At 39.1% G+C, this 27,360-nt stretch overlaps 1 protein-coding gene across 1 annotated transcript in view; it reads left to right on the top strand.

Annotated features, from left to right (window-relative positions):
- The window catches only part of GPC5 (glypican 5), a gene marked incomplete at its 5' end in the record, with an annotated part of 634,518 nt that overhangs the window by 303,956 nt on the left and 303,202 nt on the right, over positions 1-27,360 (top strand). The gene's annotated exons all lie outside the window — the stretch shown is intronic.

Genomic DNA, 27,360 nt, shown 5'->3' with positions numbered 1-27,360 from the left:
ATTGCTGTACATTAGAATTGAATTGTTAATTTAAGTCATAGCTCAGTAAATGAGTATTCCCACCAGAAACTGTGTAAGTCCTGGCATAAAATATTTAAACCCCAATTATTAATAATGATTTAGTTAAAATCTTTGCATATGGTAGGTGAGGCTAGAAGTGAGAGTCTGTCATCTGGGCCATCTGTATCTGTGAGCTGAGATTGCAACTCAGCATTGCAATAAGTGCTGGGATTCTAAACATGAGTCTGATCCTCAGTTGGTAAATTTAAAACATGTTAATCACTGTGTAAAATCATTAATAAGAAAGGATGGTACACATAAAAAAAAAAAAAAAAAAAACCAAGCACCAACCTGCTAAATTCAGCCTCTTTCCAGACCTTTAGGTCTGGCTGTGAGATTTTGTACTTTTCAGACAGCAGAGAAGATTGGAAATATTGGGAAATTTGCATAAGTTGCTACAGTATTTGATATATATATATGATCTTATAACACAAGTTTAGGTAACCCCTTGAGATTTAAGCTTTTATGTGGTGGTCATTTCCATTTTGTCACAGCAAAATTGCTTCAATGTGTCCAAAAGATATTACAGCTACAGATATATGCTACAATTTCCTGAGATACAGGGAGTTTTGCCATTGACTTTGGGACCAGGATTTCACCCACAGAACTCAAAGTTTGGTTTTGTTTTGTTTTGTGTGATAATGAAATAGACAATGCAAGTAGATAGAGAAAAATCATTTGCTACAGCATGTGACTTTGTAGCTAAAATGGTTTAAAATTCAAGTTCAAATAAAATTAGTCCTTCTTCCCATTAACAGGAAATAACCTTTTTATTTGCCAACAAAAGCATGCTTTTACCTCTATTCTTTTCTATTTTTTTCTTACATTTGTATGAATGTGTGTGACTATTTTGCCTCCAAAGGAATGCCAAGAATTAATTAAGCACTTCAAATTACTCTGATGGAGAAAGGTTGCAGACAGTTTTGTTTAAGCCTCCAGGCCTTTCATCTGTCAGGAGTGTCCTATTTTGATATTAAATATGCCTTGTATAGTTTAATATGTTAGGTTATACCCCTGAGGATTATGTCTGAAGGTCTAATGTGGTTGGCTGGAACAATTCTATTATAATGTATTATGTTTCCAGTGCTTGCTCTTCCATTACTTGCAAGAGTAGATCTTGGGTAGAAGGATTTAAATAATTTACAGAGTGCAAATCACACTAACCTGCACAAACACTGCCTTTCTATGAAACATCTTTCTTTTCTTGCAGCTATGAGTATTTAACCTTTTTATTACTTAACTTGGCAAAAACGTGGGTGTGTGCTAATAAAGCGTGTGGATTAACTAAAGTTGGGAGGTATTGCTAATACAGAGAAAGACCGGGATATCATACAAGAAGATCTGGATGACCTTGTAAATCGGAGTACTAGAAATAGGATGAAATTTAATAGTGGTCATGCATTTATAGACTAACACAATTTTTTGCTATAAACTGGGGACGCATCAGTTGGAAGTGACAGAGGAGGAGAAGGACTATGGCATATTGATTGATCACAGGATGACTATGAGCCACCAAGGTGATGTGGCTGTGATAAAAGCCAATGCAGTCCTACAATGCATCAGATGAGGTATTTCTAGTAGAGATAGTGAGGTGTTAGTACCGTTATACAAGGTGCTGGTGAGACCTCATTTGGAATACTGTGTGCAGTTCTGGTCTCCCATGTTTAAGAAAGATGAATTCAAACTGGAACAGGTGCAGAGAAGGGCTACTAGGATGATCCAAGGAAAAAAAAAACCTGTCTTATGAGAGGAGACTCAAAGAGCGTGGCTTGTTTAGCCTAAATAAAAGAAGGCTGAGGGGAGATATGATTGCTCTCTATAAATACATCAGAGGGATAAATACCAGGGAGAGAGAGGAATTATTTAACTTCATTGTCAATGTGGACACAAGAACTTATGGGTATAAACTGGCCATCAGGAAGTTTAGACTTCAAATTAGATGAAGGTTTCTAACCATCATAGGAGTAAAATTCTGGAACAGCCTTTCAAGGGGAGCAGTAGGGGCAAAAAACCTAACTTGTTTCAAGACTAAGGTTGATAAGTTTATGGAGGGGATGATATGATAGGACAGCCTAATTTTACAATTAACTGATCATTGTAAATATCTTTGGTAAATATGCCAGTGGCCTGTGATGGGATGTTAGATTGGGTGGATTCTGAATTACTACAGAGAATTATTTCCAGGTGTCTGGCTGGTGAGTCTTGCCCACATGATCAAGGTTTAGCTGATTGCCATATTTGAAGTCAGGAAGGAATTTTCCCTCAGGGCAGATTGGCAGAAACCCTGGGGATTTTTACCTTCCTCTGCAGAATGGGACATGGTTCACTTGCTGGTGGATTTTCTGTACCTTGAAGTCTTTAAACCATTATTTGAGGACTTCAGTAACTCACTCACAGGTTAGGGGTCTATTACAGGAGTTTGTGGGTGAGGGTGTGTGGCTGTGGTGTGCAGGAGGTCAGACTAGATGATCATAATGGTCCCTTCTGACCTTAAAGTCCATGGTCAATGAGTATGGAAAGAGGGTTGGGGAATAGAGAAAACAGCAAATATGTAACTATTTTTCACAGATGAAAAGCCTGATGAAACTGAAGGAAAAGCTTTCTTCTCTATCTTTTAGTATGAAATAGGGAATCAAATGCAAAAGCCCACGTTTTTATCCTTTGTGATATGAAAAGGATGAGTCACTTTTTTAACTCATTTTGGACCATTCCGAGAGATTAAACAAGGGAGATTTAATGAACTGGGAGGTACCTCGCAGTATAGAAAAGTCAGACATCTGCATACTGTAGTCCAGCACTATTTCCAAGTTATATTAATACAGTGGAGAAGCCTAAAGAACTAATTTAGCATTGAAAACAAAAAAATATACTTGATCTGACTTTTAGAACTATGCATATGGAAATACATACATAAAAATGTATGCGTGTGTGCATTTATACACCTAATCTAAACTCAGAGTTACTATAATACTAGTAATTGTGAACACAAATTGGCAGTTTGATGCATATCTTGTCATTTGTATGTGTGGAATGACTAGAGGTATATCCAGTAGCAATAATTGTGCATGCAAAACAGATGCAATTTTGCCTGTTCATTTGTGTGTTATACAGTTCTGAAAATCAGGCCGCTTGCTAAATTAGGAGAAAGGGAGAAGTGAGAATTTAAATTTGTACGGGCTGTCACTTCACCCTTAAAATCCATAAGGGGCAGAATATTAGTGAGGGCAATAGTATGATATCACACATTCTCCTCTGCTTTCTCCACCAGATGCTCTGAGGGTCAGACACATGGAAGATATGTTCCCTCCTTTTGAAGCTTCTGCCATTGCATTTCCATTCTGTGCCCCATTGTTTCATATGGCTAGTCCAAAAGACATGAATATCATGGTTTGAGTGTGTTTTCTGACCAAAAAAGAAAAGCATTAAAAAAAATCAAAGCTTTATTTGAGCAATGCATTAATCAGCTTGCATATGCACTCAAATTATAGAAAGGATGAAATCCTGGCCTCATTGAAGTCAGTGGGATTTTTGCCATTGCCTTCATTGGGGCCAAAATGTCACCCAAAATTCCTAAGGTAGTTCAGGAAAGGATTGTTGTACCAATGGTAAGTAACAACGGTTAACCTATTTTCCCCGTGTTTATGAAGCAAGTCATATAACCACTAATGCCTCTGGGACTGACAATGCCTTTCAATTTGGACAACACAATAATTGCAACACAATCACAAGAGTTTTTGAAACTGCAGATCTCTGCCATGATGCACCTGTTAAAAGCACTGAAATGTCTGGTAAATTTAGAAATGTCTATTAGCCTGTTTTCCTAGTTTAGAATTTCTGAGATTTATAATAGATATCAAGGCTCTAAGCTTAAACATTCCCTCCTCCAAGAAGGGATCAAATAAAAATATGTACCAGGAAGTGCTACTAGTGCCAGATACAACCATGAAATATTTAGCACAGCTACTGAGGAGGTGGCATTATGGCCATGCTGAGCTAGCGAAACGTTCAAAATATTTCATAGGAGCAAGGAAGAAGCCTCCAATTGAAAATCAATTTTCAATTACCTGCCTGTTGCAGGCAGATCGGCTTGGCATAATATACATGGGTGGAAACTGTCTCTTGTTGGAACTCCTGCTTTCTCTAGAATTACTGATTCTGCTTCAAAGATCATTGTTAGAGATTTCAGTATGTATAAATGTAACAGGGTGGCTCACCCTTGGGCTGGAGAGCCTGGGGCTAAGTCAGCCCTGATTACAAGATGAGCCTCACCTGAGAGGAATCAGGCTGGCACTGTCAGAGGCAGAGGGCCTAGCAGTAAGCTAGGGAAAAGACTGTGTAGTGCTGTTGAAAGACTGTTTTGGGACTTTTGAGTTGTTTGGGTTTTTTTGACAAACTCTATTGCCAGTCTGGTAAAGAGAAGGTGACTGGAAACTGAGTGATTTTTTTAAAGGGATCCTGGTAAAGGGGAAATTAGAATGGGGGTGGGAGTGGCAATGACAGTACAATAAATACAAATAACTGTTCACAGTTGGGTGAGCTCTCAACAAAATTATTATTCCTCAGGGGATGCGTGTCCAAGTGTTTCCAGACAGTGACACTATAATATCTTATCTGACCAAACTGGGGAGAACTAGTACAAAGTAGATGACCGATTTGGTAGATATTTTGTCAGAGCAAGAAATGCACCGTGACTGAATGTCACATTTCCAGGTAAGAGAAAGTGATAGTCAACATCATGTTTAAGGGAAAAATACCTCTGGGAGGAAGCCTGATTGTTCCCTGAGGTTTTCCTTCAACTTTGTCACTGATAGAGAAACTTTGCAGCTGGATCTGCTTACCATCTTCCTTAACAATTGTATTAAATGCCACAATCTGTTTTCAGGCTATCAGACAGGAAGACAGGGGGGAGGTAACTGTTCTCAAATATCCTCACACATATTCCTTTCTGGACCTGGTTCCCCCCTTCTTCAGAAGGGTCAGACTTTGCATGTTCATTATGTGGGTGCATAATTTAACATCCTTAAGGAGCAAAGAGGGGCAAAAAATCTATTTTAAAAAAAGTCATCCGTGGTACACCTTTAACGTGCTAAACAACTGATGTGATTAAGTAGAAAAAGGAAAAGATTATTACTCCTCAATAATCAACTAATTAACTTATTTGTGCACTTCCCTTCTTCTGGATATTGTATTTAAAAGAACATAAACAGGTGCAGAGAAGGGCTGCTAGAATGATCTGAAAAATGGAAAATGTACTTTATCAGAGGAGACAAAAAGAGTTTGGCTTGTTTAGCCAAACCAAAAAAAGGCTGAGGGGAGATATGATTGCTCTCTATAAATACATCAGAGGGATAAATATCAGGGAGGAATTATTTAACTTCATTGCCAATGTGGACACAAGAACAAATGGATATAAACTGGCCATCAATGAGTTTAGGTTTGAAATTAGATGAAGGTTTCTAACCATCAGAGAGTGAAGTTTTGGAACAGTCTTCCAAGAGGTGCAAGGGGTGCAAAAATCCTAACTTGTTTCAAGGCTGAGCTTGATAAGTTTATGGAGGAGATGATGTGATGAGACTGCCTACAATGTCATGTAGCCAGTCTGTGACTGCCAGCAGCAAATATCTCCAATGGTCAGTGATGGGACATCAAATAATCCTTTCCCAGGTGTCTGGCTGGCAGGTCTTGCCCACATGCTCAGGGTATAATTGATCACCATATTTTGGGTTGGGAAGGAATTTCCCCCCCAGCTCAGTTTGGCAGAGAGCCTGGGTTTTTTCACCTTCCTCTGCAGCATGCAGTCACTTGCAGATTTAAACTAGTGTAAATGGTGGATTCTCTGTAACTTGAAGTCTTTAAATCATGATTTGAGGACTTCAATAACTCAGTCAGAGGTTAGGAGTCTATTACAGGAGTGAGTGGGTGAGGTTCTGTGGCCTGCAATGTGCAGGAGGTCAGACTAGGTGATCATGATGGTCCCTTCTGGCCTTAAAGTCTATGAGATAGATCCTCAACTGAGGATTGGCTCCAAAATGTTTAAACATGTAAGGTTCCATGTCTACTTAACTTATCTCTCAAACAGCACTAAGCCATTTAAATCAGACCTGCTCTGTAGCTGTGGATGTACCTTTCATCTCTGGAGCTTGTGCCTCCTTGGCTATTGTACCAGCGCTACAATATGACTGTATGGCACTGTACCCCAAAGCAGCATTCTGTGAACCTCATGTTCATTATTTCTGTGCAGTTGTAATAATTCATATTAAGCATGCCAGTTAGGATATCTAATGAAAGGTCATAATCTGCTAAAACCCATTTTTCTGTCAAAATATGCACATCACTAGTACGCATCAAGTTATGCGATGTTGCTGTTATTACAATGTGTTATAAGCTTGCTAATAATAGCAGAGGAGGCACCTCCACCCAGGAGGGGATCAGAAGCCATCAATCAGAAAAGGAATTGTACACAAAGGATTTACAGTACAATGACCATTGCACAAAACTGGATGGCATTAGATTTGCTGGGGCTGAAGTTGAAACCCGAGGCCTGGGTGGCAGGGTTCAGGCTTCGGCTTCAGGCCTGGCAGGCGGAGGTCAGATTAAAGCCCCCCCCCTCCCCCCACCCGTGGCTGAAGCCCTCAGACTTTTCCTTTTGCCCCCCAGTTTGGGGGGCTGGGGCTTGGGCTCAGGCTTCAGTCCGCGCTCCAGAGGTCATGTCAATTTTTTGTTGTCCAAAGGGGGTCACAGTGCAATGTTGAAGTTTGAGAACTGCTACACTAAATACAACCTCTCAGATAGAGAGTGAACCATTGATAACTATTCTTTGAGTACTTTTTTCAACCAGCTGTGCACCCACCTTGTGATAATTTCATCTAGACCATATTCCTTAGTCTCTTTATGTGAATGTCATGTGGGAAAGTGTCAAAAGCCTTACTAAAATCAAGATATATCACATCTACTGCTTTCCCCCATCCACTAGGTCAGTAACCAAATCAAAGAAGGAAATTAGGCTTGTTTGTCATGATTTATTCTTGAAAAATCCATGGACGCTATTACTTATTACCTCCTAGATCAGTGGTTCCCAAACTGTGGGTCCCAATGGTATGCATCCACCTACTAATTAAGACTGCAGAATTGTTTTAAAAAATCATTTCACTCTGCCATCTTGACCATAGATGGCGAGTTATATGGGCCTGTGGTGTCCATGCTCTACCCATATCTCTGTGCTGCTGGAGGGCCACCCAGAGCGGCCTGGCTGTTCTGTCCCGCTCCCCTCCTGGACACACTCACAGTGGCTGGCCAGGAACCACCTTCACTATTGGCCGGTCCCACCCTCAAACAGCACAGTGGCCACTCCCCCCTCCTGGCTGCACCCCTTCACTCCACCCCTCTCTCATGTGGACCCAGTGCTGTGGCTGGGAGCCGCTTCTGCCCCAAGCAGCGCGCTGGCCGCCCACACCTCCCAAGATTTCACCAGATCTCCACCGACTAAGATATCTACCAACTTCGCTCTGTCAAGCAAGCACATTCCTCTCATTAAAGGCATACCAGAAATCTCAGATGTGGTAAGTTTATAATGAATTTATTAATATTTTGCAAAATTACAGCTTTATATATACATAGCTAGTCTATTGATACAATGTGTTTTAACACCACTTAGGTTTTCATACATAGTCTGTTTAAAAAATTGATGGTGGTACTACAGGTGGTGGCATTTTATGTTGATTGTGCGCAATATGGCAGAATTTGGGAACTGCTGCTCTGAGATGAGAAACTGTCATCTTTCCTGAACTCCTTTTTCCCTTAAATTTTCTTCCAATGGGACCATTCCTGCCAATTCTCTGTGTTTCTTAAAATCTGCTTTTTTTAAATTCCACTGGCCTTATTCTGCTGCTGTCATTGCTTCCTTTCTCAGCATCATCAAGCCTATCGCTTCATCATAACTTCCACTAAAGTTGCCCTCCATATTGAGTTTCACTACCAATTCCTCCCTTTTAGTCAGAATCAAGTCTAAAATGATTGCTTCCATGCTTACTTCCTCCTTCTTCTGAAAAAAGAAGTTGTCCTCTACACATTCCAAGAACGTACTGGAAATTTTTTGTATTGCTGTGTTATTTTCCAACAGATACTTGGGTAGGTAAAATCCTCTATTATTTGTTTATTCCTTAAGAGAACATAGCAAATGTGTGTTAAGAGCTCTTTTCGGCAATGAGGCAACCCTTCCTTGTTTGCTGTGTTTTAGCATAAATAAATTTGACTCACCTCAGGCAATGTGATATAATGAAAGCTATGCTAATTTTCTAATTGAGGGAACATACCAATGAAAGAGTGTTAGGATTTTTCTGGCATGCACGCTCTTTTCAACTGCCGAAGATTTTCCTTAAATTACTGTCTCTGGTTTTTTAAGCCCTTATAGACTTGGGAAACTGTCACTTTGCATATTTTCACATTTTTAATTGGCTAACGTAACACATGATCTCTCGAAGTGAAGGAAATAAAAGGGTATAGGAAATGCCTTTAATAATTTTGAGTGGACAGGCAGTGTTGGTTTGTCTCAGAACACATTCAAAAGAAGATTGCTTTATGGGTAATGTGGTATTGTGGATTACCTTCACTATTGGCCTTTCCACTTAAGAAGTCAATTCTCAGTGTAAACTCAACCATGGCTTTTGTATATAATCAACTGGAAACGAGTTTAGGAATTCACCTTGAAAGTGAGCTGACTAATGGGATTTAGGTTGATCCAAAGGAAGTGCCTGTTTTATGATTGAAACACTGTACACTTTCTCATGTGGAATACTAATTGGAATTTACCTGCACATACCTCATGATTTTACAGTGCAGGTAGCATTATTCATCTTTTCTCTTACAGTCCCAGGCCAGGTTGACAGTGAGCCAAAATGAGTATGAGTGGTATTCCTATAACAATAAAATACCAGACTTATTGTCTTAACAGTCTTTCTTTCTGTGATATTAATATTTACTTATACTTATCATATTAGCTGTGATAAAATTATTAATTTGATAAGATTTTATTATGGTACAATGAATCTCATCGAAACAAATAGTGCCATTATTTAGTCAGTTGCTATTTTTCTTATAAAGCCTTATAAACAATTCTAAATTGGGTTGAAATTTGTTATACAAATCATTAGCCTAAATATCCTTAAAATTTATTTAAACTATTCTCAGTCGGGAATAGTGTTTTGAGTGTTTTTAGCTACTTTGACTCACTGATGTTAAAAACTGGCTTAGTTTGAAGAACTGAGATTTTCTTTTTATTTAAAGGAACAATTTAATAAAAGAATATTTACATTTATATTGATATGTTGGATTAATGTGCTCAAAGATATTTATTTTCCTAATGGAAGCATTGTATAAACTTGAATTAACACGGTAGCTCAGAATCTGTTGTGTGTACCCATGCAAATATCCTTAAAAGGTCTTTATTAACAAACAGGTCATAACACTTATTTCTCTGTATTAAATGAAAGTAATAAAGAATAATGGAATGTTCCCAAACTAGCATGTTCTATGACTATATTTTTGGATAGGAGGCAGATAAGGGTAGACTTTGGTACCAGAGGGGACATAAGTCAATTTAGTTAAAACAGCAAGATAGGTCTATCATCACAAGTGATAATTTGGTTGTGGTCTTAATTTATTGGAATCTGATATATATCCTGATATATAACCATCACATAGTTAACCTAATTGACAGTGCCTACTGACCAAAGAACCAGCAATTAATTAGCAGGGTCAGGATTAAGAGCATTTGCAGAGCTATGATGAGAAGATTCCTGCTCCTATTAATACTAAAATGTTAGTCACATACATCAGTCAGTTTCATGGGCAATATAATCCAATTCATCACATTTAAACAAAATATAAATGAAAAACATTATTAAAAACCAGCAGAAATTGGAGTTACAGTGGGTGCCATTAAAGTATGAATGACTACTGCACCATTGCAGGTGTGGCATTCGCTATACTTAGAATGAGAAATAATGCAAGTACTGTGTAAATTTAACTACTGTGGATGGTAAATTCCATTTTTGGTGGTATCCATGGTATATAACTGTGCTATTCAAAACCAAACCATATATCATCTTAGCACAAATTCCTTCAAAAAAGAATAGCAGTAATATTTGGCCTGATAGTAGAACATTGTCTGAAAATAGCTGTTCTGCATGGACCAAATTCCTATCCAAAAAGTGTCACTTCATGTTCACCTGCTAAAAACTGGGCCTTGTTCTGTGCTGGTCATGGCCCTAGTCTAGACCCTAGGAGCTACTGTAAACTATGCTGGATGGCTGGCCATAGTCCCAAAGAGCCCATGTGCCAGCTGTGGTGATGAGGGCAGAACGTTCTGGCCACAACCATTTCCCACCATCTACCTGAGTGGCTATAGAGTTGATGGAATATTTGCTAGCTATACTGGGTCTAAGCCTGCTGGCAAAACCTCCATACTAGGGGAATCCCTGGCAAGGTAGATCACATTGCTTTTCCCTCCTGCAGTGCAAAGGGAGCAGAGCAGGTCATACAATATGGGTGGAAAAGTTTAGCATGGAAGGTGAAATTTTCAAAACTTATGTGTATGTGAAATGGGTTATAAAAGAAACTGTTATATCAAACTCACTTTGGTATCTTTCTGTATATCAAAATCCTGGCCTTATCTGAGGGAGCTATGCAGCAAGTGGGCAGGGGTAGAGGTAAGGGTTGGAAGAGGGGCAGAACAATAGAGAAAGTGCATGATTTGCAGAAGAGTTTTTGTGAAGTTGCTTGATTTAAAGTTCAGAGTGGGCTGGGGTGGGGGGAAACTGACTGATGCAGTTTTACAATTGAGAAACTATATACAAGAATCTAAATATTTCATGGGAGAATAAGGAAATATTTCTAAAGTTGAGCTAACCGTATTGCACGGAGAAAAGGAGTTCTCCCCTCTGTTTATATGACTGAATAACAGTTAAAAAATCAACAGCCTGATAATTATTCAGATTCTACATTCCTAGTAAAATACGCACATAAAAATAAACAAAATTTTGCATTCATATAGCAAAAATTTATTGGGTTTTATTATGTATATAACAAGTCATGATTTAGCTAATAATGAAGTTAAACAGATAGTAAAGGGGTTTATATATCCTTTTTTAAAGGACGTGAGTTACTAATTTTGAAAAAAAATTGTCATTTTTAAGCTTTGTCTGGAAATTTATTATCAAACCAAGCCTTAAACTGCTTTATTAAACATATGGTAAAACCTCATTTAAGTTTATTTTAATGCATCCAATTTGTTTTTAAATGAACTTCCAGGACCTTACATTCTGAAAGTTAATGTTAGCTCCAAGTTAGCTCAAAAACAGAGAATTTGCCAGCTCCACAATACTTCTTGAAATTCCCTTTCTCAGACTGCGTGCTTACCATTCCAAAACTTCACCTGCAGTTGATTGGGCCCTTATTCCTTTAAGATGTGTATGAAATTCATAGTTGATAACTGCAAAGTAATGTGCATTGGAAAACATAATCCCAACTATACATGTAAAATGATGGGGTCTAAATTAACTATTACCACTGAAGAAAGATCTTGGTGCCATTGTGGATAGTTCTCTGAAAACATCTGCTCCATGTGCAGTAGTAGTCAGAAAAGGTAACAATGTTAGAAGACATTAGTAAAGTAGTAGTTAAAACAGAAAATATCATAATGCCACCATATAAATCCATGGTATGCCTGCACCTAGAATAATACATGCAATTCTGGTTGCCCCATCTCAGAAAAGATACATGAGAATTGGTAAAGATACAGAGAAGGCAGCAAAAAGGATTAGGGATTTGAAACAACTTCCATATGAGGAGAGATTAAAAAGACTGGAACTATTCATTTTAGAAAAGAGATGAATAAAGGCAGGGATATGATAGAAGTCTATAAAATCATGAATGATGCGGCGAAAGTTAATAAGGAAGTGTTATCTACCCCTTCACAAGACCCAGAGGCCACCCAATGAAATTAATAGGCAGCAGGTTTAAAACAAACATAAGGAAGTACTGCTTCCCACAATGCACAGTCAACCTGTGAAACTTGTTGCCAAAAAATGTTGTGAAGGCCCAAAGTATAGCTTCGTTCTAAAAAGAATTAGATCAGTTCATTCAGGATAGATCCATTAATGGGTACCAACCAAGATGATTAGGGACATAGCCCCATGCTCTAGGTGTCCTTATATCTCTGACTTCAATAAGGTGGGACTGAATGACAGAGGATGGATCACTTGATAATTGCACTCATTCCCTCTGAAGCATCTGGCACTGGCCACTATCAGAAGACAGGATACTGGGTCACACGGCCATTGGTCTGACTCAACGTGACCATTCTTATGTTCTTGGAAAGACTCAGCATCTCAGGCCATCCAGGAACCTCAGGCCTACTTTAACTTGTGTTCTGGGTTTTGTGACTTCCTATGTGCTCTTCTGCAACTGAAAATGACTGAAGCACAGAGAACTACAGCTGTGGCTCCTCTTCAGGGGCTGGGTGGTGGGTTGGTGAAGTGCTGGTCTGGAATCTTTTGCCAGGGGCAACCTCTCACATTATACTCCCTGCACCCAGGCCGTTTCAGCTTGGTATGTGGTCTCTTTACCTCAAAGTGTCATAAAAGGACCATAAGGGCAAACAAAAGTTGGTTCCTTAAAACATTTATAAAGAAAGTATTCAAACCACTCCGAAATGTTTTAATCCCTAAAATATAACATATAGAGCCCAATCCCAGATGTACCATGGTAATTTTCTGTCTATCAAAATCTTAGTTTTAACTGAGGGAGCTGTGCAGCTCAAGGTTGGGGAAGCACAGCCAGACGCGTGAACATCTGTAGGTGCATGACGGATACTTGTCACCTCCATCTTCTTCTTTCTATCCATGGTTGTTTGCATCTCCTTAATGTCTCTCAAAATCCCATGTTCCCATTTCTGCTATCCCAGTCAATGCCCCTACTTCAGCCTTTCATTCTCCCCCCATGTGCTGCCAGTCTCTGGCCTAACCTCCATTGCCCCTAGACATGACCATTAGAGATTTTTTTTTCTTAGCCACCCAGTCCTTTATTTTCAGGCCACTGTCTGTGTCAGCATGCATTCTCCTGTATTTTAGCCTTTCCACATTTCCCACCTAAATACAGGTCTATTGTATCGTAGCAGGTCAATTTTGCATTTATAAATATTTTAAAGCACTTTTAAATACCTTTTGCTTTTTGTTTATGTGAAAACTACTGTATGAGAGTGTGATCCAGCCAGTTGCAGAAAAGGAGGGAGGGTGGGAAACAAAGGTTAAATATCATACTTTTATAATAGGATGTGCTATTTTCACCCTTTAAACTAAGGAGCCACTGTATGCCAAACAAGAAAGGGAGAAAATTGTTACGGCTTATGTAAAAAGCTCTGCTTAATTGTGGCAGGAGGGACATTTTAAAGGTTTAAATAATTAATAGTCTTAAATGATAATATCATAGTAATAAGGTTGGAAGTGATTTCTCAGGTCACCAAGTTCAAGTCCCTGCTTGTATCAAGAAGGACCTCTTGATAGTCTTGGAACTTATGGAACCTTATATTAAAGACAGACTGATTGGCTTTAGTTTCCTCATTAGTCATGCTGTTATGCTCTGTGCTTGACCATACTATCAAAAAGTGTTCATTAATATCTAAGCTAAATTTGTTCTTTTTTCAACTTTCGCATCAAAGTACATGAATTTTTTATGCATCACAAAATCCCAGTATAACATGCTGACATGTCTTACTGAATAAAATTGTTTTCATAGAAAGATAGGCATTGCCACACTCAAATTGACCTGAGGTTAATCTAGTCCAGTATCCTCTCTGCCACAGGATATCCATATACATGTCCAATCCCATTCTGAATCTTAAGTTCTTGACGTCAATGACTTTCCGTGGCAGCAAGTTCCAATTATCCGTTGTGAAAAAATGATTCTTTTATAGCTTTTGAATTTGACACCTTTTCATTGCATTGAATATCTCCTTGTTCTTGTATTATAAGACAGGGAGAAAAGAAGTTCCTGATGGTTCCCAGTGTCCCAAACTTCTTAGTTTAATTTGGCATTAATTTATTGTTTTTGTAAAAGGATCTTAGCACACATGTATGGGTTCTTAGCTATGATGTTAGAATCAAAGACAAAGAAACCATGTTCTAAAGGTACTCCCTGACCTGGCATTTGTCCTGCTTCAGATGCATTCAGGGCATTTTGTATTGCAGAAAGATTAGTGGCTAAACCTTCTGACTCTGAAGTACGGGAATCCATAAGTGCTGGGAGATCAGCTTAAGCTCTGAGCCTGGCAGGGATTCAAAAACCCAGCAGAGACCTGGCAGAGGTATGTACCTCCTTGACTAGACCCAGACCTCAGGTGCTGGTCATGATGAATCTGCATAGATTGAATCTGACCAAGCATAAATACTTGGCATTGTAGGTGTCAGCCTCTGCAGAAAGAGCCAGTCCTCAAGAACATATGCCTAATGATCTGGTATTTCCAGTTCTGTGCACTGAAATGCAAAACCTTTCCCATAAGATTTCAACCTCAAGAAGTCAGAGCCACAGGGGCAAGGTCATAGTGCAGATTCACACCCTGCCCCAAATCTGAGGCTACCAGTTCCATGATCACAATCTCTTCATAATTTTGAAGTTCCAACAGCATCCATGATTACTATAGTGACTCAGATTCATTGTGTTGAATCCTCATTTGGATTAGTCTTTGGATCGGGGTCCTTCATGCAGCACTTATCCTCAGTGCTTCAAGTTAAAAAAAAGCATGTAAGGTGGAGAAGTTGGTTGCTCTTTTTCCTTCACTGGGAATGGAAGGGAGGGTAGGATGGGAGGCAGGGAAACAGTTATAAGGCTAAACCTGTTTGCCTTGCTACACAAACCTCCCCAGAGATATGTGACCTGCCCCCTAGGATGCCTGCTTGTTACCCAAGGAAATGTATTTGACCCCTTTTGGATTTTTGCTTAATCAAGCTGTTGTCATCCTTGGAAGACTCATCTGATCTGGTCTTAGATCCACACTCATAGTTTCCCTTCCCTTCCCTTCCCTGGGAACACATCAAGGAACCGAGAGAACATTATAGAAATTCTATTCCAACCTGTCAGACCATGAGATCATCCTCCTTCACCCAGAAATTATGATAGGTAATTTCCCACTGGATGGGAACACATGGCCATGGACACTGTGGCCATATTAACCTTCTCCAATGTTTTACCCTGAAAGTGCTGAGTAAGGCTGGCCACCATGACAGCTTCCTCCCAAAAGAGCTCAAACGAAGTGTCCCACACCAGGAACCATCTTGCCTGGCACTCTCATCAGCACTGAGAGACCAGTCTTTTTCTCATCCCAGACAGGCTGACTGAAGGAAAATTGGGGGCTTGTTGAATTTCAGGACCTAGATACTGATCTGTGTAGTGGGATGCCAGTCACTCCTCCCCCTCTGGGTCGGAAGGGGGCCACACTGCCTCACTATCTTACTGTCTATTGACAGGGGGAATTAGCCTATAGGCAGTTTAGGGGAGCTCCAGCCGTCAGGCGGGGCAGGGCAGGGCAAATAAGCAATCTATGGACTCTGGGCCAGGCAAGGGCAGGGCCAAACAGCAATTTGTGGCCCAGGCCCCAAGCAAGGTCAGGCAAGTGAGCAAACATCAGTCTATAGCTATGGGACCTAAGGCAGGGACAGAGCAAACAGCTATGTAGGGGCTCAGGTCGAGGGCCAAGCACCAAAGCAGTCTAGGGGCTCAAGTAAGCACCAAAGCAGTCATGGGGCTCAGGTAGGTGACTGAGCACCAAAGCAATCGAAGGGATCAGGCTTCTGGTGGGGGAGCTGCCACCCCAGGGGAGAAGGAAAGACGGCCCCATCTGACTCCACTGTGTCCCAGACCAGGGCCCAACAGTGGGGGTGTGTTCTGCCACTGGTTCAGCAGGGAATCCAGCCACAACTCACTGACCTTGTCTCAGACAGCACTACAAACCGACTGGAGTTGGCTTCCCCTGGGTTACTTCCTTGGGATGTACCTAAGTCTCGGCATCCTCGGTCTCCCTGGGAGGGCCAGCAGCAGTCCCAGCAGCTTCTCTGCAGGCACAGGCTCCCTGGCAAGCAGGGCACCTCTGGGCTCAGCAGCAAAGTCAGCAGCCTGAAGTGAGCAGGATGCCTCTGTCTCTCTCGCTGTCTTGGCCCTAACTAAGCCAGAGTCCCTGCGTTTTATACTTTCTGTCCCGCCTACCCACTTCCGATGGGAGGGGCAAGGGTTTGGCTCTGCCCACTTGGGCATGGAGGGTGATTCCTCCCTCTTTGGTTCAGTCCGTACAGTCTGGATATTCAGATTTCTCTGGATGACAATGGAGGTGCACCATCTTCATCCTAGAAGATACGCTACAGTTTCACAAACTTGCAGAAAGAATGACTGCTACCTTTAAATATCCCTTCCATTTTCAACATTCTGGTTTTACCCTTTAGGAGTAAGACTACCTTATCTGTTTAAGATGGCTTATTACAGTCAGCAAATAATACTTGGTTAAACCAAGCATCTGGAAGAGCAATTTCTAAAAAAGCAGGTGAGTTATTCTTGCTGCCTCCTGGAGGGTTTATCGCTCTTCCAGACCCACCCAGCTCCAAATTCATTAGTAGTGATGTTTGTCGTTCAAAGAGCTAAAGGGGGTAAGTTTACTCTGTCCCTTTTGATAGAGTGTAAGAAGGTAGATTCTTTGAGTAGAAAGATGTACTTATCCCCATATTGGGTATTGGAATAGTGAACTACCATACAATAATATCTATATATCAATATAAACTACGGGAGAAAAATAAGACAGAAATAAGACAAAACTGGTCAAACCCCAATTAGCAAAGGTCCATTTTGATGTTTCTGATCATGTAGAGCTGTAGCATCTGTGACTACTCTGAAGTACCACTCGTGGTAACATTAGTTTGGACTTCCTGCAGAAACAAGAACTTGGATAGAAGACTTCCCATTTGATGATGTGGGGCTATTTAGTTGTAGAATAAATAAGGTTCTAGGGAAACAAAGATTTACTAGTGGTATTTCTCAATCCCTTAGGAAGAGAGAGAGGTACCAACATTTCATTACTAGAGATAAATGTACCCAGTTTGTACTTCCTGTTCTTTCCAAAGGAAGTAATACCAAAAAACAGTCTCCTATTCAGCATCAGCAGAGGTGAAAACCCAACAACCCCTGAGATAATGGGATATCTGCATCATTATCTTTTTCTGCACTGGTCTTTTGGCTTCAAGTTTGACGTGACGTCTGAGAATTCCATACCAGCTTTAAATATACTAGCTGTCTTACCTTCATTTGGAAACAGTCTCTCCAATTTCCTAGATAACTGGCGTATTACAATCCCAGTCTGGTGGATCTTAGAGACTGTCCAACATAGTTACTTCATTTCAGTTCAACTACTCGTCTCCAGCCCTTTTCACAAGAATTTGTTTAAAGCAGAAATTTGTTCACTACTAGAGTTGGGTGCTGATGGTACATCCCAAGAATGTGACTGTGAAGCGGTCACCTCAAAGATCTTCGATTACATGAGAGTAAATTTTATGTATATAAGGACATAGTGACATCTACTTATATCTGTAGGTCCCCATTCAGCTGGGAATAGGGGTATGTTCAATTTATCACCAACATTATATGCAGAGCTGGTCAAAACACAAAAAATGACCAAAAAAAAAATTGAAAATTTCAAAAATGTTTTCATTTAGAATTTTTCAAAGGGAAATGAGTATGAAACTTTTATGATCTTTTAAAATCAAAAATGTTCTTTTTTTCTTCCCCACTACCTTTTCTCCCATTTTTTTACCATCCCTTCTAGCCTCCCATTTTTCCATTTTGCTTCTGAAAAAGGGGGAAATGAAAAGAGGGAAAATGGATAAAATGTAAAACACAAATATATTTAAATTTTTTGTTGAAGAAAATGCAGGAAAATTTCAAGAAATGAAAATTTTGCTGAACTATTCATTTTGAGAAAAAAGGACATTTTTCAGAAAAATAATTTGAAAAATGTTGACTACCTAATTCTTTCTTTCTTTCACAGCTTGTGAGTAGTAGCTTCTGCTAAAATCTTTCTTTCTTGAATCCATTCTTGGAATATCTTATTCAGTGATTTATTCCATGTTTTCTATTTTATTAAGCCAGATCTTAATTGTAGATTTCTCTTTTGTGGTTTTATTTTGAGTGGGGAGAGGGTAGATTTTGAGTGTAGCTCTCAGAATATAATAAATTGTGTTTGAAGAAATTTCTTATGTGATCAAAAACTTTGGATCTGAGGGTAGCATTGTTGGTGTGGTGACCTATCTGTCTGTAAATTTCCCAGCAAAGATTTTGGGTCCATTTTGCTGGAACTGTGGCATAGAGAAACACGTGATTACTTTTTATTGGAATTCTCAGTATGATGTTGAAGATGAGGTTGTGGAATGAGACATTTGTAGGATATCTATAAGGATATTTTCCTCTCTAGTACATTGAAATTCTAACTTCTATTTGTTTTGTAGGTAGAGAAATATATTTCTGTATCATTTAGGACTGTGCAGAGCCTAGTAATCAATCTTTTGTTCTTCCAGTTTGTCTATCTTCTCAGTTCATCTTCAAACTTTTATATTGATTGACACATTTTTGGTCAATGATCTAGTGAGAAGATATTTTAGCTGAAGGTATCTAAGGAAATCTGCCCCAGATCCTCATTGGTTTTAGGAGTCTAAACGCTGTTGAGGATCTGGGCCTCTGACCTTTCCAGTTTCTAATGTTGGGTCAATTTTTTGAATGATTTCAAGTCATTAGTCTGGAAGAGCTGACCTAGGTGAAGCAGTGTTCTTCTCCCTTCTATCTGTAGAATCATGGGAGAAAACAAAGTGTAAAGGGCCAGATTTTTAAAGGTATATAGATTCCTAAAGTTGTAGATAGGAACCTTGTATGGTATTCAGAATGATCCAGGCAGTTTTAAAAATCTCGGTAGGTGCCCATATAATATTTTTCTTTAAAAAATCTGGCCCAAAGTCTGAGCTATCAGTGTTGTGTATTAGTTGGGATATAGATGTTGTGAAGCCTAATTATTTCTTCATTTCCAATTAACTAATATGCTTTTAATCCACACGTTGAGCTTTTCAGTATTGATTAAAGGGCACAGGGGCTAAAGACGCTGAAGACGCAGGCTGAGGCAGACAGTGTGGCATCCTGTCTTCAGCTATCAAGGTTGGAGACTTTTTTTTTTAAGTGAAGGTAAAATTCTGGGACAGAAGATGTCATTTTCTGAAAAAAGTACTAGTTACTGAGCTTCATATTACAATACATTTATCTAAAGATCTATCGGCAACAAATCCTTCCCAAAGCATGGAATTTGCATATTGCATTATATTTGTTACCCTATCTGCCCCACCGTCCACCCTTCCCTGCTTGTACATCTCATCCACTTTTTGTTTCTTGTCTTTTTAGAATGTAACCTTATTGAGGTAGGAATTATCATTTATGATTCATTTGCATGTGCGGTGCCTAACACAATGGAGCCCAAATTGATATTAGAACATAAGAATGGCCATATTGGGTCAGACCAATGGTCCATCTAGCTCAGTATGCTGCTGTCTTCCAACAGTGGCCAATATCAGGTGCTTCAGAGGAAATTGAACAGAACAAATTATCATCAAGTGATCCATGACCTGTCACCCATTTCCAGCTTCTGCAAACAGGCAGGCAATTTCAGCGCATTGTTTGCAGCCTGGTCCATCCTAACTAATAGCTATTGATGGACCTATCCTCCATGAACTCATCTAGGTCTTTTTTGAACTCTGTTTTAGTCTTAGCCTTCACAACATCCTCTGGCAAAGGGTTCCACAGGTTGACTGTGCATTGTGTGAAGGAATACTTCCTTTTGTTTGTTTTAAGCCTGCTGCCTGTGAATTTCATTTGGTGACCCCTAGTTTTTGTCTTATGAGAAGGAGTAAATAACACTTCTTTATTTACATTCTGCACACCAGTCATGATTTCATAGACCTCTATCACATCCCCTCTTAAATGACTTTTCCAAGCTGAAAAGTCCCAGTCTTATTAATATCTTCTCATATGGAAACTGTTTCATACCCCTAATCAGTTTTGTTGCCCTTTCCCTTTTCCAATTCCAATATATCTTTTCTGAGGTGGAGCAACCAGATCTACACACAATATTCAAGATGTGGGACTACCATGGATTTATAAAGAGGCAACATGACAGTTTCTGTCTTATTATTCATCCCTTTCCTAATGATTCCCAACATTCTGTTAGCTTTTGTGACTGCCACTGCACATTGAGCGGATGTTTTCACAAAATACATTGCCTTTAGATTCTACTACAATATAAAAGCTTTTTTTTTTAAAAAAAAAAAAAAGAAAGATTATAAGGAATAACTCAATGAACAGTATAAACCACTTCTAGTTAAAAAAGGCATACATTTAAATCATTATGACCTACCTAATAGGATACAGGTTTTGTCTGTCTTCAAAGAGAAATGAAACAGACAAGCCTTTTGGTTAAGCTCTTGCTGTGGTCAAACAGATTCTGGAGAATATATTTTTAAATCGAATTATGGTTATAGCTGTAACATACATAAGTATGTGCATACATTCTCTGACTATAACCAAATCAATTTCCCATTGCTTTTTAATTTTTATGATTTGTTTTGTAAGTGCTTTGGAAATAACATTACAAATATGAAACTGTACCTTAATGAAGAAAGATCTTTAGATTTATGGTAAAGTTTTAAGAAAAATATGGTATCTATGATTCTTTGAGCAATGTAGTCTAACTACAGGGTTATTTTAAACTTTTCATAAGTGCTATTAAGATTGTCTAATTTTAGTGAAACAAAATTAAGAGGAAAAGATGCCAGTGTGAAGTAGCTTTAAATGTTTGTTTAATGGTGTATTTGACTCAATTTGGGATGTGAATTTCATTTAAATATTACAGTGGCTTGTTTCCCATTAAGACAAACATCAAGCTGTATTTCACAGTTCTAATTTTTTCAGTCATGTTATCACAGTCTGCTTTTAGGAAATCAGAGATTACAGATAATGTAAATGTTTTTCACTGTTAACGTTGTAAACTATGATCGCTAACTTTTTGGAATTTGGGAAATAATGGCTGAATAATTTCAATGGATATTTGCTGAAATTAACAAGATAATGGCTTGGATTAAAAGATAAAAAACCTCTACTTTAAAAAAATGACTAATATCTTCCCTTTTTCTGTTGAATGATGTTGACAAGCCAGTTTTATTCTAGAGTTTATTGCCTTGACAGAATCATCCTATTTTATTAGTAGAATCAATACACCTAGAATAGTCAGATTACTCCCCATATTCCACCAAAAGTAGAGCCAAAGATAAGAGAAAATCTTATTAAAAACTGGATTCCTGATAATGATTTACCATGCATCTAGATTTATTTTAACCCTTTTATTGCCCTGTGGATATTTCACCATAATAAAAATGCTCACTGTTCATTATAGTATTTACTGCACTGTTCATTATAGTAAATAGGAACACTTTAAAAATAAGAAACTTCACAATTACAGCAGTGCAAACTGTTAAACTTGAACTGCAAATGAATTTGAATTTTGTCTCTGTTCATGTTTGAGTGGCATTTGGAGCAGTGGTTCAGTGGAAGTTTTTGTGCCCACAAACTGCCTATTAAAGCTTTCTGTAAGCATGCTTCACTATCAAGGTATCTGTGAACATTTCTTTGATTTATCAGTTTTTTGCTCAGTCCAGAAATGCTATCTGGTCTGATTTACTTCTCTTAAACACAGGTCAGCAATTGTTAGAAACTTCAGGTCCTTTTAGGAGTTCTGGCTTCCATTTTTTTTATTACCCAAGTGTGATTTCCTGCTTTTTCAAAATACTTTTACTAATACTATGGCTTCTGTCCGGAAGAAAATCACCTCCTTGGCTGTTGGCCTACAGATGATACCGTTTCCATTGGCTTCAGAAGGAACACTTGAGGGTCGCCCACTGAATTACTCTGATGGAATATCAGAGGTCTGTGTGAACCAAGTGGCATGCCCTTTACTTGGCACATAGCCGTCTGCTCTGTCCCAGCCAGCAGCTGTGAAAAATTGACAAGCTGCATGTGCAGTGCATGAGTTGTGTCCCCATCTGAGATGAGACTAGAACAGGGGCTAGAAAAGGGTTCCCCAGTTCAAAAAACATTCAGGTAGCAACCTTAAGGGTGATTTTTTCTCTCATGGTGCCAGAAGCCACAAGTGTTTTCTGTGGGATTCAGTGCAATAATATTTTTTCTGAATTATATAGACATAAACAAAGCCCTTCTCAAATGAATACCTGATAATAGCATGAGTTAAGATAATGAAATCTGTGTGCTTCTTTATGAACATAAAGTAGGCATGAGGAAAAGAATAGTCTTAATAACCTTATCTTCTTTCAACTGAGTTAATTGTTCACAAAATGTTGATGGAATGAAATGCATGGCGAAGTGAATGCATGCGTAAAATACCTTCTGTAATGTTTGCGTCCATACAACCTTGGGCAGATCTTATGAGTTAAGCAAAAATAGGTTTGTCCATTACTTATTGTTAACTTATTGTTAATAACTATACATACAACACTTTTCATCTTCATGGTGCTCAACTGACATTATCAAAATGCTTACAGGGCTTAAGCCAGTCTCCTAACTGTTAGGATGAGACTTCCATGGGGCAGATTATCCCACCTCTACCTGCTGAGGGATTTCTTACCTCTTCCTCTGAAGTGTCTGGTGCTGGCTTCTATTAGAGAGATGATGCTGGACTACATGGACCACAGGTCTGATGCAGTATAACAATTTCTATACTAATTTTAACATCTCTAACAGTAGGTTAGATGAGGAATTTGAGGCAGAAAAGTTAAGTAGTATGATTGAGGCCCAGAGTGAGTCAGGGTCTGAACTGAGATTAGAACACAGGAATTCCCTGATCTCAGTCTTCTAACTGGAGCATGTAGAGGAATGGACTCACCACTGGAGTGCCTCCTCATGGCCAGGCATGGTTTTGCAGCTCTTCCCCGCATAGCACCCCCTGCTGACAGCTGCTCTGGTGGTCTGTTTCTTCCTGTGTCTCAGCCCTCTAGCCAGGTAAAGACTGAAGTCCACACTTGCACAACTGACAAGAAGTCCAAGGCCTTTTACCAGATCTTCAGCCTCTCTGAGATACAGAAAAAACCCAGGTCATCCATGAACAGGGGAAGAGAGCATGGGTGGGAGAATTTGGAGTTGGTTCCCAGGAAGGGGGGTGGGGGGCACTGATCAGGAAGAGCTGACATTATGGTGAGGCACAGGGCTCTGTGAAGCTTTTACCTTGAGCTCTTTTTGCTACCCTCCGTGGTTTATTGGTTAGGTAGGAAGCAGCAGCTGTTGCTGCTTAGTGGCTCCTGCTGTTGAACAGCTGATATGGTGGAGGATGAAGAAAAGACTCCCCAGCAACAGCCCAACTGACAATAGCCAGGACTTTTAATGTCCCAGGAAGATTTCCTAATTTTTCAGGTCAGATATCTCAGAAAAGGGACAATCTGGGGGAAATCTGAACAGGTGGCAACCCTAGCCCTGACTCTGTGCCCCGTGGTCCTTACTCTCTTTTCTCAGGGCTCTCTGTCATCCTTGACCCCTTCTCCAGCCTCATGCCACCAGACAAGTGGCTGATAGGGGAACCCAGATCCTTCCATGACTGTGGGTTCTAGCTCAGCGACCCTATAACCAGCAGCCAAGGACTGCTTTGTCCATTTCCCTGCAGCTGCCTCCCTGGGCTTTTTCCTTCTCAGCTTTGCTCAGACTTTCTCTGCAACCCCTCCAGATTCACTCTTCTCTAGGGGTTTGGACACAGGGCTATCTCCTGGAGTTCCTAACAAATCCAAACCAAAGGAACAAGCTCGAACCAAATTCCACATTCCTCAGGCTTGGCCTTGTAATTTCTCCTTGCTCCCAGAGGCCTCTCCCTGGAATTCCAGTTCATGCCCTTTTATCAGAGTTCCCCACTGTAGTCTGCTCCACTCCTAGTAGCTGCATCATCTGTTTCCAGGCTTCCTAACAGACTTCTTTATTCAGGACAGGACATCTAATCTTCCTCCTTGATCCTCTTGGCATCTCTACTCTTTCTAGTCTCACAAAGGGACTGCAGAATGTCTCCCTCTTACCTCCTCCTCCTGTTATATGGTGAAGCAGACTCATCTTCTGAGTCTATAACTACAACTTGTGATATTTCTCATATATTCATGCCACTACACACTCTTACTCTGCATTATATTTTTAAGCTTATCACCTTCTTTCCTTTTTTTTTAATGGCAAAGCAGACTTGACTGAATAGTCTGTAGCCACTACCAGATATAATTCCTAAATACTTGGTAGTTTATATTCTGTCACTTTGTCCAGTATTGTCCAGGTAATGTAAGAATGTCTTCTTAACACTACCCCATTTTCCTGATATTTTTATTAAATTACAGTGTACTTTTTGTTGCCTTAAGATGTTTGAATTTCTCAGAAAGCTTTTTCCTTTCTGTAGCAAAGTCCTTACCTCTCTATAAAAAGTGATCAATTGTTTTTGCTATGTTACAGCATGCACATAGTCCATCTATGTGTCTATTATTCAAAAAAGATGGCTAGTTAGTACTCTAAACAAAATCATTTCACTTTCCCTATCCAGGCCCAGAAATATGTCTTTATCTACTGAGCAGTAGTGGATATTTAGAATCTTACCGGTCTGCTTCCTAGTGAAAGAGAAACCAGGGGTGTGAAGTCTGTGTACATTTCAAGTGTGACTTGTTTTACCTACACACGTACCCCAGTCCTGGAATAGAGGTAGTCAAACAGTATACAGGACATCCTTGATTTCAGGAGTCTCAGCCTAGTTCCCAAAGAGCAACACTGCCTCAAGAATTGACTCTAATCAGAGAACAAGGAAGACAGTAAACAGCAGCTCACACAGCTCCATCTCCAAGGGCCACTACTTCTACACAGAACCTTACGTAACAGAAAATAATAACAATATAATGTGTCTTTCTAAAACTAAACATCTCATACGCTAAGGAAAAGAACTTGGAAGATTATGTGCAACAGCGCCACTTGGTGATGTTTTCCATCATAGTATTATGTGCCTGGTGCACATGCTTCTGTTATTTCCAACAATTCTTTCTCTGAAGGTTTTTGTTTGTTTGTTCATTTTTTAATTTGTTTTATTTCTTTGCTGAGTGACAGCTACTAAAATAGTTAAAGAAAAGAGACCAATTTCTGTTTCCCTCTCTTACACACATAGTCCCCGGGCTTTGTTAGGTTATCAATAGGCTAATTTCAGGAAGGCCTTAATTCTTATAAGGTATCCTCCCTTTTCAGCCACTGGCAGTTACAGTCATTTAATCATTCACCACAGTGCAAATAGTCCATCAGGTCTTTAACAACAGAACAATGACACACAAAAATGGAAATCCATATTATGAAAGATGTCCTAAATCAACCCTCACTGATTAATTCCCTTTTTATTCACAAAGCCTAACTCATCCTGACTGAATCAATCAAAAAGCTATTACCTTCATACTTGCAAGTGTTGCTTTCAAAATCAATACAAACTGAGTTCATTTTTAAGAAGCAATATATTACCAAAATAAAAATTCCCATTTACTTGAAATAAGAATTTATCAAAAAGCTTTGTAGTTGGCAAAATCATGTTGTTTGATTCTGTGTGCTTTTCACTGTTTTGTAATGTTCAACTCTTTGTCCATTTTCTCTTGTTTCATTTACTTTAATAACTAGATCACTATTGGTGCTGTTAATGTTTTCTTTTCTATTTCTGTGCAACACGGAGCTTGCTTTATGATCAGTGATATCTCAGGCATTCTTTCTGCCTCATATAACAACTTTTTCACTCTATTTTTCTAATATAGCCAAGATTCAGTAGGTGCAGATTCTGTACAAAGTAACCAGTACAGTAAATGCAACCTGACTGAATTTGTCTGTTACAGTGAGCTAGCACTTAAGAGCACTCGTCATGGACCAGGATCCCACTGCAGCACACATACAGAACAAAGACAGTCAATTTCCAGCCATTTGATCTTATCTCATTGTCTAATTGATTAAAGAACCCTCTAGCATCAGATATTATCTCCATGTAGGTCCTTATAGACCAGGATCAAGTCACTTCTTGACTTTCTCTTTGGTGAACTAAATAGATTGAGCTTCTCTTATCTCTCATTGTAAGACTGGTTTTCCAGACCTCAGATCATTTGTGTAGATCTTTTCTGTACCCTTTCCATTTTTCCATGACCTTTTTAAAGTGTGGACACCAAAACTGGACACAGTATTCCAATAATGGTCAAATTAATGCCGTATACAGAGGAAATACCATCTTCGTACTCCTGCTTGATGTTCCCTGATTATACATTCAAGGATCGTATTAGCCCTCTTAGCCATAGCATTATAGTGGGAGCTTATGTGAGCTGACTAGCCATCATGACCCCTAAGTCTTTGTCACAGTGTGTGTTTGCCAGGGTAAGTACTCCGTCCTGTAAGTATGATCTACATTTTTTGTTCCTTCATGCATGGTGTTGCACTAAGCTGAATTAAAACATGTTTTAATCAATACAGTTTTATATAAATGATGTCATCATTATATTATTGTAATATTTTAGCATATGTTGTGTTTTTATACAGTGGTTGTACCTTAATTCATTGCATTTTTAGATATTACTGGTTTTAGCAGTATTTCCCATGTTAAAGACAGAGAATATTTCTGATATTGGGAATATCTTTTAAAGTCAAATGAGCTTTTTCAGTTTGACTACTGAATACTGAAAATAAATCCTTGAATAAGAAATGTAATTTTATAATCAACCAGTTTCTAATTTTGAACTTCCCTATATTTTTCGATGTCTGTTACAAATCCCATTGAAGTCCATGGAAAGACTTCCATTGACTTTAGTGCTTTGGAGCAGAACCCTAGTGGACAAAACTAAGATTGGGTGGGCAGTATAAGTCATATAGGCTGACAAGGAGTAATAAAAGATTACATGGCAGTGAGGATCTGATTGGATCCATTAATTCTTTAATTCCAGACATGTTAACTTTTGGGATTTTGATAAGGCATATACTTTTAAAATAAAATATAGTTTGGGGGAGGAGCGGGGTTGTTAGCTCGACTCCACTGAAATACACTTTTAGTTGTAACTGTATATTTTTTGTTTGTGAATATAAGTGGCATTCAGCATACATTTCACAATGGTGACCACACAGACCATAAACAAAGGGTTTTATTTG

The sequence above is a fragment of the Emydura macquarii genome, unplaced genomic scaffold, assembly GCF_026122565.2.
Source record: "Emydura macquarii macquarii isolate MOO-44397 ecotype Brisbane River unplaced genomic scaffold, CSIRO-AGI_Emac_v2 contig_3671, whole genome shotgun sequence".
Classification (NCBI taxonomy): Eukaryota; Metazoa; Chordata; order Testudines; family Chelidae; genus Emydura; species Emydura macquarii.
The sequence above is the reverse complement of the archived record's forward strand: the minus strand, read 5'-3'. Positions and strand labels throughout refer to the sequence as shown.